The sequence below is a fragment of the Lytechinus variegatus genome, chromosome 4, assembly GCF_018143015.1.
Source record: "Lytechinus variegatus isolate NC3 chromosome 4, Lvar_3.0, whole genome shotgun sequence".
Classification (NCBI taxonomy): Eukaryota; Metazoa; Echinodermata; class Echinoidea; order Temnopleuroida; family Toxopneustidae; genus Lytechinus; species Lytechinus variegatus.
Genome location: NC_054743.1, coordinates 22,571,142 through 22,583,749, shown reverse-complemented (window position 1 = coordinate 22,583,749; position 12,608 = coordinate 22,571,142).

The following is a 12,608-nucleotide window of genomic DNA, read 5'->3' as shown; positions in this document are numbered from 1 at the left end:
GATCTTTTCTCCCATACTCCATTTCTTTCTTTCTTTTTTTTCTCCTGTGAACTCTCTCCCTTTTTGAACATACATCTACACATTGCGAATTGACCGCTATCACAGCTGACCATCTGTACAATAAATTGGTCAAGCCGCACCCCGGCTAGTCGAGTCAAGAACGAGACCCCCAGTCTTTTGTTACTCAGTTTCGTTTCATCTTTTGCCACATCCCAAAAATATTCATGATGGGCCTTTTAATACATTTTTATTTTCCTGAGAAGAGATGAGGAGGCGGTTGGATGGGGGAGGGGGGGGGGGGGCGGAGTGTAACCGCGCAGCACAGTGCAGGTTCACGTGAGGCCAAGGTCTCCTCAGGTCATTTCTCGATAGATGGGCATTGTCTATGGACATAAAAATGTGTGTGTGTGTGTGTGTGAGAGAGAGAGCTAGAGAAGAGGGGGGGGGGTAATGGTGTAATTACACAAATGCCCGATGAACATTATTCAGGAAGAATTAAAAAGGACGACGTTCACCATGCAGGCTTTTTTTTGGAAAAGAGTCTAGGTATACCCTTCTCAAAACAGAAATGCATCAGTACTTAACTTTTGATTAAAGATGACAAATCTTGGAGCAGGAATCTATGAAATAACTAAACAGGTATATCACACGATGGTCATCTTCTAATATATTTTCCCCCAAAAATGGTTATAGGTATACTAATTTAGAGATCGAATACTTATCTCGATCGCTCATATTCTTTAAGAGCAATTAACAAGCAAGCAAAATATGCATGATGACAATAACACCAATGATTTTTACTTGGTTTACAACATGCACCCTTCAACAAAAGGGCAATTTCCTGATTCGAAGAACAATCATGACAAAGGGATGAAGGAAGGTATAAAATGGAGAGGGGCCGGACTGGGGCAGATGGGAGGAAACACTGCAATAGACAGAATTTGAGAATTTGGGAGTTTGAAAAGACGAAGAGAGACCAAGGGAATAACAAGGAAGATAGAGGGGGGGGGGGGGGTACGGACGGCGTAAAGGGAACATCGCAATCAATCAAGGAAGATCGGGGACCCCTATAGCGCTTTCGCTCCAAAACCAAAATGGTCTTGGAACAAAGGCATGAAAAATTGATTTTGAAATATGAGCGCGGTCGTAAAAAGAGAGAACCGTTGAATTTGACCAACATATATGTAAATCAGGGTGATCTCAATTATGTTGTTACTCGCCGGACAAAGGGAACTACTGACCACTAGAATAAGACTGACCGGTGCCCACGATAGCTGTTGAAATACCGCTGTCACTCGACAGTCGACGGGGGTCGACGGACGGGAAAGGGAGGGGTATAGTATTGAAATCTTAACAGTCCTTTGATTGTCCTTTGTTCAGATCGGGCAATATTGCCCAGATACCCTGACATTCTTAAAGGACAAGTCCATCTCAACAAAAAATTGATTTGAATAAAAAGACAAAATCCAACAAGTATGAATCAAATTATGAAATTTTAAAGTTTCGCTTAATTTCAAGGAACAGATATGTATGCATCATGGTTATGCAAATGAGGGGACAGACGACGTCACCCACTAATTATTCCTTTTGTATTTTATTACATGGAATATGAAATATTCTTAATTTCTCCGCATTTTCAACTGAATCATGTTTGATTTTTCTGTACTGATTCAAATCAATTTGTTTTTATAGGGTGGACTTGGCCTTTAAAGAATTTTTTTCAGCGCTAAATCCATTCTTTTCCTTTCGATCCAAACTTTGCTATTTTGCAAAAACGATGCAAACAAGACAAATATATGAAGAGAATATTATGTCCTTGAGTTTGAATGATTATAGGGCATTTTAAAGTTGGGTTAATATAGTTTTGGTAAATCTACAAATACATGCTTTCAAAATTTGGATTTATTGTGATAAAATAAAAGATAACGCTGTAAAATACATATCACTTGATACATGGCATCTATATTACAAATCATTGTGATACTGTTTTAGAACGAGCATACACAAAAAACAGCTCGGTTCGAGTTAGTAACAAAAGTAGGCCTTATCGTTTTCACGATTACTGTACTAGAAAGTCTTTTTCAGGTCAGTATTTAAACTTGAATTTCAGCTTATGCTTCGCGATCTCATTGTTCGATGTGAATCGAGTTTTTTTTTAATGAATAATTTGACCTGAAAACGGAGTATTTTCAACATTTTTTAAAAATCAGGAACAGGATGCATATCCTTTTAAACAAAACCATGGAAGGGTGGGAGTGCAAGCTAAATATATTTGTGTGTACATGGTGTATGTATTGATTAAAAAAGTCATTTTAAATCCCTTGTGATCATCATGGATAGGATCTCATTAACATGATTAAACAGGCAATAGACCAGTTCGTAGTTACTTCATGGACAATTTTGGTCAAATGACCTTTCATTTCTTTCATTATGATAGGCAGATTTAAGCAAGATATTACGTGAGCTTGCCTTACATAGCAGGATGAAGAAATTTAATAGACCAAGTGACTAGAATAGCACACCAATGAAACCTTTATGAAGGTATTTGTTGAATTCCTACTTTGAATGCATATCATATATGTTGCACAATGTACTTGGCAAACAGTGAAATACCAATCGTTCGTGGACGCACGGTTGTTTTTTGTGGATGTAAATGAATACCACCATTCAAAAGAATATATGAATAATCGAGACATCAAAGTTGGTGCTCATCTCATTCGATTTTAAACCACCATGTCACTTTAGTACAAATGACCTTCCTCTGATCATGCGTAGAATATTTTGATCATGCGCAGAAAGGAACTACGAACTGGCTTATATGATTCAGCATTACTTTGATTGTTTTGTATCGTGTTTGATTCTTCAAGCTATCCATTCCATTCCTTGTTTTTATTTGGCAATAAGTCGTGATTGACTATTTTTGCCACTCACTGTATAAAGAGTGGGGTAACAATTTTATTCATTATTACTATTTTTAATTTATTGTTTTCCCTTTTTTATTATTTCTTGTATATTCATTCTTTTTTTTCTATGAAAAAACGATGCTAATCATTAGCATGATTAGTCTCAGCTACAGCCTGGTGGTATGCAATGGTGGTTTTTCGTCTACTTTGTACTGCATTTCATGTAATAATGAATTATTTTGAATAGAATCTCCCATGAGTGTTGTTCTAGAAACGAAACAGAAAGTAATGTGTTTGCCCCAACGATTGTGGTCAAAACGAACAATGTATATTTCGACAGATGGATCGAGACAGGGGCCGCGGAACGGTTTTCAAAGTGGGGGGCTGACCATGCACAAAATCACAATCATAATCATTTTTACGTTTTTTGTACACGGTTTTGGAAAAAGGTGGCGGGACTGAAGCCACCCCCCCCCCCCCCCGCTTCCGCGGCCCCTGCGAGAAACAAGATTTCAGAGTGTTGGAGCTAGAGGAAGGAATAGAAAGTTGTATGAAAACTGGAAAATGGAGTGGAGGATAAGGAGTTGGGTTTGAGCACATAATGTGATTGTCAATTTATTCATCTGTCTTGGGACATACCACGATTTATAACTTTTAGTAGCTTGCATGTGATGTGTTTTGTTCATATGACATATGTTCTTCCTGGTGTCATAAAAGGGTTTGTTCAGTCAGACTATACGCATCAGGTTCGCCGTTGGGATGTATAGTCTGCATCCTGCAAGTATACAAACCCGAATCTGTTATTCCAGTCACATTTTACTATTTTAGTATTTTTCTCGTCTTATATCACTAGGACAGAGATATTTATGACTAGAATATACGTCAGTATTGTGACTAGAAATATCAGTTGCACACAGCTGACTACTGATCTAGTCAATTTGACTGATTGTCTTGAGGGTGCATTTTTTTGTTGTATTTGTTAACATTTACAAACAAGGGTCTGAATCTGTATACTAGGTGATTGGGAAGAAAGAAAGAGAGGGAGAGAGCGAACGAAAAAAATCCATGCATTGAGGAAATGGAATTAGACCACTGGTCAGCGATGAAAACAGTGCGTGGGCGTCAAAAGTTCATCTGACCATCGGGCTTACTGTCCATTCTCTCCGGACAATAAGGGATTACTCCGGAATGTCAAGTCATCAAACTTGACCCAGAACCACAGTGGAGGTCACTTCAAAAGTTCGTAGGTCCACGGCCTCGAACTTAGCCCACTTTGTCGGTCACCTTCTCTAACGGTCAGCAGGTTATTTGCTTCAGGCTATATAAAATAACAAAACGGTCAATAGTGTTTATAAATATTGTTTGAGTTCTTTCGGGGTTGGGTGGGGGAGCGGATAATGAAATGGGTTAAATGAAAAGGAAGCGGAGAAAACGAGGTCATATGTGGCATAATTTTTAATTTCAGAAGTCGATGAAGGGCGGGGGTTCGGAATCTGCACTCATCTGACCCATCGAGGCGAAAAGAATGAAATAAAACATGGCAAAATCCTTCTCCCAAACTGCACACAGAAAACATGATAGACAACAAACTATACACACCAAACATTGCAGGAACATTCTGAACCGATTCGTATATAAGCAAAATATACTGGGAATACTTAACCAACAATGTTGTCAATGACCCTTTCCAAAACAAATCAATATTAAGAACATCATAAAAAAAATCCATATTGTAATTAAAATTAATTGACTCGTACCTACAAATGATACGACTCAAAACATTATTTTGTGCTTGCGATTAGTTTTTATATTTCATATTTTATTTCATATTTTATTTCAGCGGGACTGGTCAAGAACAATCCCTCTGGATCCACTCTCGAGCTTTTGTCTTCATTTATCATTGAAAGACTTGAAACAATTCTATTTTACAGGCATCAGTCTTCTGAAAGTGTTTGAAAGATCCCCCATTGGATATCTTGACATTATACCTATCGCCTCTCATATTTTCTCGCTCGCTCATCTCCATTTTACTATACACATTGGCCTGGGTCCTCTTTTTTTTTTTTGGGGGGGGGGGTGTTTACGTTTTATATATGAATACACGCGCACACACACACACTCCCTCACACAAAAACAACTACAATGTATACATATCTACAGGAATATATAAGCCCTTCAACGGCAAGCCGAAAGTAAATTAAAGAAAAAGAACACCGTTTTAATACAGCCATACTACTCACACTTTGAAAACACACCCCACCACCTGCCTCTCAACCTCTTTCTACGTCTAATGAAAGTTTGCCCATCTACCTGTATTATCCTCCTTTATTCACGTACATCAATTTGAAATAATTCATTATGAATAAAATACGTCGGGCATATCATAGAAAATCTGACTCTATGGTCAGGCAGATCGACAGTGAATCAACCAATAGAAGCGATGCTATCTTTTGCCGACATCTACAATTTCCACATATCGGAAAAACAAGGATCGAGGGTTTTGGTGAGAGAAGAAGGGGAAGCCGCGATGTCCTCAGTTGTCCTCTACATGACCCCTTCTTCAAGCTCTGTCTCAAGACGATGATATCCCTCCGCCAAGAAATCAACACACGCATGTACGCATGACCCAGATTGTGTGCACTGCACTCCAAGCAATAAACTTCGCCCTCGTTTTTCCGCCCCAACCAGAGAAACAACACTAAACGCACATGCACAAGCCCACACCCGCACCGCTCGCACGCAAGTTGCGCACACACGAAAACTTATCTTGCCCACTTCAGTCCATTCGTGCAGCTTTACAAATAGGTTCCAGGGGTCGCAAGTTCACGTCCTCATACTTGGCCTAGATATATTACTCATCGCCCGTTCAGCCCTCGGGTTGGGAATGATGAGCTGAAAAAGAGAGATACTCAGAAATCTACTGGTCAAGCGACACCTTAACGACGTCACAGGGGAAAAAAGTAGGTGACTGGTCATCGTTAATTATTCAACTGACCATTGCCAATGTCATTAGTCTCGACTGCCAGACTTTTTGATCCTTAAAATATCCCTAAGTCCGGCCCTATGTACTAATCGATTATTGTTTGTGTATTTATTTGAGTATGATTAGGAGTGCCTGTTATTACGATGGAATGAATTTTTAGTTAATGTCTCGGCTACACCACGATGAATAAAAACAGTATAATACAAAAAATCAGCGTATGAAAACCCTAGAATACGAACAAACAAATGAAACAGATAGGTAGGCCTATAGCAGTAATGGAGAATTAATATATTGTAGAAATTCATTTGGACATTTGCTGTTCATTGTAAAAAAAATGTAGTAAGAGACAGAGAAACATAAAAACGCGATTTTAAATAATATATGTTGATTATTTTTATGCGCAAATGCCCGTTAATGCTCAGACACGGCGGCGTACCCAGGATTTTCCAAAAGGGGGACAAATTTTGTGGAGGATATTTCGTCCGCGAAAAAATTTGACAAGCAACAAAAAAAGGGTCTTCAACCACAAATAAAAGATTTCGTACAAGAAAAAAAATTGACAAGCAAAAAACAAAAAAATCTTCAAGTTCAAAACGTTCGTTTTTTGTTCAATTTTTACATTACAAATTATTCATTTTTCTTCTCAAGGGGGGGGGGTCCCCTGCAGGGGCGGAAATCTCTCCCGGAAGGTAGGGGGGACAAGGGTCTGGAAAATTTGACAAGCAAAAAAAAAGGATATTACCTAAAATTTAAAGTCATTTCGACGAAAATATATTTGACAAGCAAAAAAAAAAAAAAAAAAGGTCATCTCGTCCCAGAACGCACGTTTTATTCCCATTTTGAGTTATATATATCTTAGCATCACCAAAGACCAAAAATAGTAGGGGGGAAATTTGATATTGTGTCCCCCCTACTATTTCGAGTAGGGGGACACGTCCCCCCTGTCCCCCCTTTGATTTTCGCCCATGGTCCCCTGGATCAGTTGTGACTCGTCAGGGGGGGGGGGCAGGGGTATGTCCCCTGCATGGGTGTTGATTCGTCAGGCTACGCTAGTGCTTAGACATATCATTGAACTCGACATGACAGTAAAGGACCCCCCCCCATATGTCAGGTAATCGATTCATAAATGAATGGATATTTATATTAATGAAATAAACAGATTAGTGAATAAATGGACGAGTATAAATAGAAAACTACACTAAATGGAACAACAATAATATTGAACTACATTTCTATAAATGACAAATTTATGGAGGAAGAAACCTTTAAACTACGATAAAACGAACACATCGCGCCTTTCAACCTGAACATGAAAATATTACAATCAATCCTTCAACAAGAGTATTAAGTTTTGACAATGGTAAATTTTTTATGATTTTTTTTTCAAAAGGCCTTCCTGCGTAGACTAGTTTTCATTTCTTGGCGGCGAGCCAAGCAGTTCCCATATTTCATTTTTCGCGGTACTTGACCGTTCTGCTTTATTGTTACGTATGTTTCGATCGGGTCACAAGTCCACAGCCTTGCACTTCACCCGCATTCTTGCTCTAAACCCAAAGAAAGAATGACCTCTTTCCCTAATTGATGTTATCCCCTCCCCGCCCTCCTGATTTTACTTTCTATTTTGATAGGAGCCAGACCTTAAAAAAAATCTTATGTCATGAATTTGTGACCTGGTTCTCGAATATATCAGTGTGGTGATTAGTAACGTTAGAAATTGGGATTTCCCTCGTTTAGGAAGTTTTTCATTTCGAATGCTTGTCGACAGTGGTATATAGTGCTCGGGGGGGGGGGGCTTTTTTATTAGTGGAGGAAAATATGGCAATATTTACAAGCGAAGTAATATATTTCACAAAATGGGGGGGGGGGAGGCGCAAGACCCGGAAGAGAGAAAACGGAAAGATACCACAACTAGAAGTCTGGGTCGTTGCAACTTCATACTACCCGTTTTTTGTGATAATGTCCCCTTTAATTAATGAGGAAGTTCACCATGACGAAAAAAAGTAGAAAATAGCAGAAAAAAAGTTTGTTGAAAATTTGAGGAAAATCCATCGAAGGAAAAAGAAACATATTGGGATGATAGAGTCTTTGATTTGTGACGACCTATATACGAGCAGCTGCCCCATCTGTTATCCAATATAAAATGTATAAATTTCAAACTTTTAATGGTTCGCGATAACTCAATTTTATATTAAGTCCATAAGAGGTTGTGAAATGATATTCTAAAGGTACAATAAATTAAGCACTGTCGGGCAGTAGACAAAGTTGATGTAGACCAATCTGCAATCATCTACATTAATGGAATATATTATGCCTAAAAAAAGTAGTGGCACCATAATATATTCACAATAAATGACGCACATTCGGCCTATATACACGGACAATCAATCAATTTTAAATTACACGTTATACCCCAATGCCAAGGTCATTGATTGGGACGAACACGCAAAGCTCATTAAGTAAAAGCAGAGCGAGTTCATATCAAATTCGCTGATCCTCAATATCAAAATCAATCATGCCAATATCAATACGTCGATCGTAGGTTCAGCGAAGTGACTGTTATTATTTACATCGGAAGTTCACCAGCACGAATGGATCGCTTGAAAGATTATTCATTGCGATTGGATTCTACACTCCACTTAATCAATGACGTATCACCATTGCTGGCTGTGTAGATTAATAACACAGACATGTTTTATTCGAGAGCATCCATTGCGATTCATTGTCATTTTTGCGTTTGATATAATTAATTGATTGTTAATTATAAGGGGCATTATTGTAACCAAAAGTCTCGTCCGTATGGGCTGAAATTACAGATAATTCTAAATTGTTCTGATGTAGAGAACACAGTGTCACATATTGTTTTCACAGTCGGCCCACATAGTTGACCATGTGAAGATGTGATAAATGTTAACAGTCCGGAGATCACTCCACACTGTGGATACGATCCACAGTCACGGTGTGCACACAGTAGACTTTGTATATAAAAGGGATAAATAAGTGATTCGCACTGAAATTGCTTTAAAGACTTAGCAATACGAGGAAAATTTCACACTGCAGACATCTCTACAGTGTGAATGTTCAGTGTTCCCCATGTGTGTTCACATAATATAGTGGACTACGCAAATTTGTGTCAAGCTATTATGAAATGCTCAAATCTAACTGGGTGTGGCAATGATTTAACATTGTGTTCAAGTAAGCATGTGAACAGTGTGGTGGTCTTTTTCAGCAGGGATAAAAGTACAAATGAAACATATGGTCATGATAAACTTGTGAACGATGTCAGTGCAGACATGTTATTCACATACTTAAAATTGGAATTATGACAGGCCTACCTCACACTGTGGACAGCTCCACCGTAAATTGTTCTGTGCACAGAGTTTTAACAATGTACATCACTTATTCAGTGGTCTTGGAAGGTGGTATTTTATCGCAATTTTATGAAATAATGGTGTGACTCACATTATTTTCCCGTTGCTTAAAAGGGCCATGGGAATGAAATAAAGACATGATAGAAAGCGTGGATGATTTGATCATTTTTGGAGCAGCATATTCTTCATATGAGCATGCTTTACTCCAGTCAAAACTGATGTCTCTTGAAGATAGACGGATCAAACTCTGTCTTGCGTTTGCGAAGTCTATGCAAATCCCCACGTCTAAACTGCATCATCTTCTACCTCAAAATAGGACTTGTCAATATCAGACCAGAAGCTCGACTGGAATAATAGAGACGCGATGTCGAACTTCACGATATAGAAATAGCCCCTTGCCCTCTTTGATTCGTCACCTAAACTCTAAAAGAATTGATTACAAGGAGTAGTTTTGTTTATATATCTTCCCCTATCGTTACATGTATAATAATATCAAGCTATTCAACATTCATTGGACTCTTTAAATAGGATATCATTAAAAGATTGTTGCTTTTTGTAAAATGCAGATTATATGTACATAATAATTCTAATGTTGAGCTCTCTTTATGTTGGAGAACTCAAGTTTTATTTCATCTCATTTTACTTTGTTAATCAAAATATTTTTCTTCCATATGAGCAATTATTCACTGATATCTAGTCGTGAACTTAATATTCTAATTGAAATCACAAAAATCTGCCAAAATATGTATCATTGCAAGTATGTATGAAAACATGTGACTTAATTGCTTTTTCGCCCTTTTCTCTCAGCTTCCCTTCCACTATCAATTTCTTCTCTTCTCTCTCCCCCTCTCTGCTTCTCTTCTCTCTTCAACTATTTCTCTTCATTTCTGCTTTCCATTTCATTTCCTGTATCCACTCATATTTACATGTATTTTGAATATTTTCCATTTTTGTTTCATTTATCAGTGAGTATTGATTTGAATTTCTTTATGAAATACTTTGTTACACATATGTCTATATTGAAATTTGTCCGTAGTACTCCAAGTTATTTTTACCTTGTTATTAATGATTTTGTTTGAAATGTAAACTTTCGCAATTCGGCTTTGGCTGCAAAGAAAGGATTTTTAATAAACCATTTTGAATTGAATTGAACTTACCCATTTTACACACTATTGACATAATGTGGTCTACCCCAAATTTCTTACCATCGTGGATTTTGTCCTTATATGCATTGTTGGGGATAGTGGAGGGATTATGTAGCAGAAAATAGATAGCCAAAGTCTACTGAGAGGATTTTTTTTTTCATCTGACATGCCTGGTTGGAAATCCGTGGCATCTTAACTCCTTGTCGTGCACTGTCAGATGTGCACTTTATCTCGAGTGTCCGACTTTTTTCGTGCTCATTCGTGTGCATCATGCACGGCGATATTTACACTCGTGCAAGTACCACACACATCGCATAGCGCCAGTACACGCCATTCGTGCTGTTTTGTGTGTGTCACATGCGTGGCAGTGTGCAGATGTGTAATTTCCTGAGTGGCTGCACTTGATTATTCGATAATTGGGTTGCCAATGAAAAGAAGCAGTTATTATACACAGATGACGCGTTGGTACGTCATGGCGCTTAACCTTGGCCTTTTTTCCGTTCATTGCCAAGGATGTATATCTTATTTTAGCCTTCAAGAAAAATCCCTCCAAGTTCTTGACATTCAGGTTATTAAGAGTGTTTGTTTATATTACAGGAAACAAGTGAAATTTAATGAAGAAAGACAGGAAATTCTTAGAAACGTAATACCGGTTTGGTTTATGAATTCATTAATGAAGCAGGTGCTGCCCATATGTTTAATTTGTATGAAATTACATATTTTTAAATTTTCACCAGCCTGACACCCCCCCCCCCCCCCCGTCGATGAAATCCAATTGCTCTTAATTACAGTTCTTGTTAATCTAGGTTTAACATCTTTGTGTAATAATTTCCACATGTTTAACAGTTTGAACATATTTCGCATTTCCCTATGCCAAACCGTCAAACCGAGTTCTGAAGTTTGTTGAGGGTATGACAAAAATGAAATACCCGCAAATAAATATTTAAAAAATATGTTTCAAAGGTTCTGATGTAATTATGACACGATGCGAAATATTGAGAAAAGAATTACCTCGGCGGAGGGAAAAACTGTTTATCAAGTCTGAGAGATGTGAAATAAGACGTCTTGTGATTTTGTAAGTAACGATTACTTTAAAAACGTGTTGCAGCTTGCTTGTCGCCTAACAATTTTGGAAATTTGTTGACCAGTGTAATATATTCATGATAATTGTCATGCTAAGCAATGGTATCTGCCCAACTCTCTGGCAATATATGGTTGGGCACATTGAAATGTTCAAATGTTGAATATTTTTTAAATTATCTGTATAGCAATTATCCAATGCTGTCCAATAAAACATCAAGTCCTCCAGAAGAACTACCCGGAATCACACACCGAGGCCTCCCTCACCCCCCTTCTTGTGGCAAATATACAATCATTGGATCTAACATCCATTGCACATTATTTTCTGAAGTAATTAATTTTGTACAACAGTTTCCATACGACCTTTTTTTGGAAAAAGGTGAAACATTTCTTCATATCGACCGTCTACTCACTGATTTTCTAATCGTATCGACATTTCCTTTAGGCAGCATGCTGAATATTCGAAATTATTTTAGGCATTTTTAACTCCATTTCTGCATGCATATTTTATTGCTTCTGTCACGTATATATTTCTTTCTATTTTGTTTACGTCACCGCGCATGCAATATTGTCTTCTTTTATTGTCTTCGCTTTCACTATGATTAATTTGTTTTACGATGGCGTCTTTACATTCTGCCCGTAAGTCGTTAAACTTGCATGACTATTGTGGATCTTTATATGTATTACCTTCATTATGGTTTAAACTTCTTCTTTTTTTCGATTCCCTTGTATATTTTTCCTTCTCATTTGTGGTCGCGTAAAACCTGGCCTTCTTGTGCTCAGTCAAACTTTCCTTTATTGGTTTACATAATCGCTGTAAATTATGTTGCGAAGCCGCGGGTTCCCTGTTTATTAATTGTATAATCTCTTTATCAAAATTAGTATTTGTTTTCATCTCGCCATGCCTTTACGCCCCCCCCCCCACACACACAAAAAAACTACGTGTCGGATAAAAATGAGCGATTTTCTGATGATATACCTACCACGCGACCTCCTGACGCGTTCAATTTTAAACACCATTAATAAGGGTAAAAACATAAATAATTTACAAAAATTAACAGATCTATCAACAGTTTTTGCTAAATTTTGGTATGAGATGGAAGGAAAAATGTAAAATCACGCATTTTAT